This window comes from Sapajus apella, unplaced genomic scaffold (assembly GCF_009761245.1).
Source record: "Sapajus apella isolate SASKATOON/1434 unplaced genomic scaffold, GSC_monkey_1.0 scaffold5, whole genome shotgun sequence".
Classification (NCBI taxonomy): domain Eukaryota; kingdom Metazoa; phylum Chordata; class Mammalia; order Primates; family Cebidae; genus Sapajus; species Sapajus apella.
In genome coordinates, this window is record NW_022436945.1 from 2,233,265 (window position 1) to 2,237,711 (window position 4,447).

Below are 4,447 nucleotides of genomic sequence, written 5' to 3' on the forward strand. Positions count from 1 at the left end.
ACCACATGTTAAAGTTTATATATATATATAAACTTTAACATGTGGTCATTTGTCATTACCTTTGTGGAAGCTCAAATGCATCTAGTTGCTTCTTTACTATTTTGGGAAATAATACCCAGTCCCTACTTACAAAGCCCTGATGAAAGAAAACTCTTATTAAAAGTGTAAAAACATAAAACGTGCTATATCAATTTTTCTAATCTTCTTAGGTTATTCTTTTTCGCCTGATCTTTCTTTTGTATCCACTTTTATCTCCCTAATAATTTTCCAGCATGATGGTAAAACTTTATATGTTTTAAGTTGTAATTTTATTTTATTTTATTTGCAAATCCTACATATATATGATCCTTAAATTTTAATTATAGGATGACTCAAACATGTACAATGTTCTGATACCTTTAAATTTCTGATGCCTTTAAATTTATTGAAGAAAGAGAAGTAACTTGCGAACTGTCATGTCTGTATTAGACACTGCACCACGATATTAGTGTAACCCACTTGATCCCCATAAACACTGTAAGAAAGATGCTCCTATTCCATTTCACAGATGAGGAAATTTGCCTTAAGGCTGTAGAACTGGCCTTACCCTCCAACTTGCCTGACATCCAGAGAGAAACTCCAAGAAGTTCATTTTTACATGAACCCATATATAATACAGACTACATCAACAAAGAAAATCCCATGCATCAGTCCTAAAAGAGAAATCCTTCTCTGTTTCCTTTTTACTTATTAGTGTGGCAGTTACTTTTCTCTCGTGACTCTGTGTTTGCTTCTCCTAGGAGAAGCAAATCTTGACTACAGATTGATAAATAGTTGCATTCTCTGGTTTCTAGACTTTATGGGGCTTGCTTTTGGGATCTGGTGCCCCCAAAGGCAGAGCCAGTGGTCCTTATTAAGAGATCATCAAATTTAGAACTGTGTTTAGCACTTGATCTCCCAACATTCATTTACTGACTTTTGATTAACATGGTTCGGCTAAAGGCAAGACACAGGTCCAATAAACTAAGTGCAGTCGGTTTCCCTTCCCAAATCTGGCCAGATGCTTGCGTGCAGGTCAAATAATCTCTTCTCTATCTTACCATTTCAGCCTCTGCCATAAGAGAATGTTAACGTGCCTTAATTCTGAACTATGATAGTCCTGTTCTTCCTGCAGAATTTTTTTTAATCCTTTGACTCTTACTTTCTTCTAAGGCTGAAATTAGGTCACTATTTCTAGAATGACATGGTTTTATTTTCCTTTTTCCCTTTTCTAGGTTGTCAGCAATAAAATAATAAAAGCTGAATTCCTAAAATGGGAGATAGAGGAAAACTAGCATTCCCTTTTTTATATCAGAAATCTAAGCTCCCCGAAGGCTCTAACAGAGATAGTTTTCTTTCGCTCTAAAATTGTCTTCTGGAATAGAATATAGGCGTAGATGATAGCATTTCTTACTGCATTTTTTGTGAATCCCTGAGGAGATATTACCACAAAGGAAAATAACCAAAAAGAGAGGTGCACTAAGCACTTAACTATGCTCGCAGTTTGCTCTCAGTCACAAAAGTGAAGATGAAAGCAATATGAAAGGGAAGAACACTGACCTAGGAAGCAGAATGCACGCATCTGACTCCTTGTGGAGTGTGTCTCCACGCTTGTCACATTGTCCATCTGGCCTGCTGTCTTCAGCTGCACAAAATGTCAATGACGTTCTGATTTAGGTTAATAAAAAAAATTAAGAGAGAAGGAAGTGATGTTGTTGCTAAAATCAGCACCCAATCTTGTCACTCTTTTTTAGGTTTCAATCCATGAGACCCCTATCTCACATGTAAAAATTAACCTTCTACCTGCGCATTGGTTTCTAACATCTCGCTGTCCTTGGGGATGTTGCTGATCAATTACATCACTTTCTTCCAATATCTTCACCACCATTTTATTAACTGATTTATTCCATAAAGGATTTAAAACCTTTTAATCTCAGACTGGGTGCTGTGGCTTATGGCTGCAATCCCAGCACATTGGGCGGCCAAAGTGGGAGGACTGCTTGGGATTTTGAGAACAGCCTGGGCAACATAGTGAGACCCCCATCTCTCAAAAGATATAAAAATAGCCAGGTGTGGTGGTATGTTCCTATAATCCTAACTACTTGGGAGGCTGAAGCAGGAGGATTCCTTGAGCCCAGGAGTTTGTGGTTCAGTGACTAATTATGCCTGTACTCTACCCTTGGTGACAGAGTCAGGCCCTGCCTCTAAAAATATATATGAATAAATAATAAAAAAAACAGCTGAATCTCCCATAAAGTAAGGAAAAAACAAAACAAACCATGCTTGTCTTTTGATCCCATGTTTATTCCAGGTATTGCTCACCCACCGTTCCCTGAGAGCCAACAACCCCATGTTCCCTAGAAGCTTTCTCTACCTTACCCAGGCTCCCTCTCCCCCTCACCTTCTCTATCCTTCCTTCTCCCGTTCAGTTCCCACTTTTAAATAGTCTTGTTTTGTCTTTTGTCTTTTGGTGTCATTCTACAATGACACTACTGCTTTTGCTTAAGGCATTATTTGTTGGCTTTAGCCGTGACAGGTAAAAATTTATTTTTTTTCTTTTTTGCCTTCTGTTTGTCGATTTTGTAATCATTTTATTTCCACTGATGGTCGTTTTTGAATATTTTAATGGTATCATTTCCCCTTCATTCCTAATCCATTGATCATTTGCTATCTTTGCGAGTTCCCATTACAGTGTTTGGATGAAAATACAAACACACCTTCTGTTTCTCTCTACTTTACCTTCCTTCTGCTGCCTCCAGTCCCTGGCAGCTATAACTTGACTTTTGCTCTGTAAAAATTTATGACATCTATTTTCTCTCCTCTAGACATTATTCTGTCTCCTGCGTTTTGTCAAGGATTGATCCCTAAAGGTTCACATCAACAAAAAAGTGTCTATTTCATTTACTTTTAGTTTTCGGATTATTGAAATTAGAAACAAAATAAAACACAAATATGTCTCATAAATATCACGCTCTTATTGTCTGCCTCCTAATTCTAGTAGTTGGGATCCTTTCCTCACTTCTATGTAGTGTATAGATTTAGTGTTCTAATTTAGACCAGTAGCTTTCTAAGCTTGATTCTCAAAACCGAGTGTATGTTGGATTCCTGTTCTAACTCACATTTCATTTATCTCCAGCCATATTTGGCTGCCCTCCATTCTGCAAACTCTGTTATAATTTGAGGCTTAAAACTGCTTAACATTTTTAAAAATTCCTATAATTACTCAGGATAAATATTGGGAAGGGTGGTTTTTACTAAATTCAGGTCAAAAAACACATGCTATTTTAGAAGCACATAATCACAGAGATTTAGTATTTCATATATATGTTAAATTATATATATGAAGTGTGTATACACACACACACACACACACACACACACACACTATATGTAATTTAGAGAGTTAGCTGTCTTTAAATTTGCCTAAGCATAATTTTTAAACGGTAATAATAAGTAACATAATTTTCAGATCTCTTATAGTCCACACTTTCTAGAGTTACCCAGAGAACTGGAATGAATGAGCAGAAAATTTCATAAAGATTAGAAAGATACATTTGAAGATGGAATATGATATACAAGAATTGCTCCATACTTCAATTTTGCTGTCATCACCTTATTATGTATTACACCCCATATAATTGTATTCTGATCATCATCTTCTTCATAATCATTATTGTGACTATCATTTTAGCATTTCAAAATAAAGAAGCAAATTAGGCTACAACAATTTCTTTCACAGTCTCCCTCCCTGATCTCCAAATCCATTAATTTTAAATTCAGTGTGTATTATTTTTCCTAAAAGCGCTCATCCATTAGTTTAGTCATATGTCAACAAGCTGTTGACACATTGTTGTTGTTGTTGTTTTCCAAGTTGTTGTTTCTCTTAGTTTATTTATCTGCATGTTTTTAAGCTCTGGCAAAAAAAAAAAAAAGAATAAAAAAAGAAAAAAGAAAGAAAAGGAAAAGAAAAAGCGGGAAAATAAGCAAATAAATGGAAACATCCCTTTGCAAGTGGAAAATACCCCTTATTGCTTTGATGATTTCAAGCTTAGCATCTTTCAGGGTCCAGATGCAAGCATGAGGATCATAAGAGATGAAGTATGGTTTATCAAAGAAACTTCATCCTGTATTTAAATCCATTTGGTCTCACCAGAGTGTCAGCTCGGAGGACATTGTTTTAAATGTTATTTACTCATGGCCCAGGCAAACAGACTTGCCCCCCAAAGATGTTACCTTGTTAAGACATACAAGACCTCCCTAATAAAATCCAGGTGATTTATAGCATGTACACAGAGGAAACAAATTTGGGGTAAAAATTGACAGTTATGCAAGCACATCAGAAATGCCAGCTGCTGCACTGAGGTTCCCTCTGGAAAGGAATTAGCCCTCTTGCTGGGAACCATCTGCATAAGACTAGGAAGCCCCACTC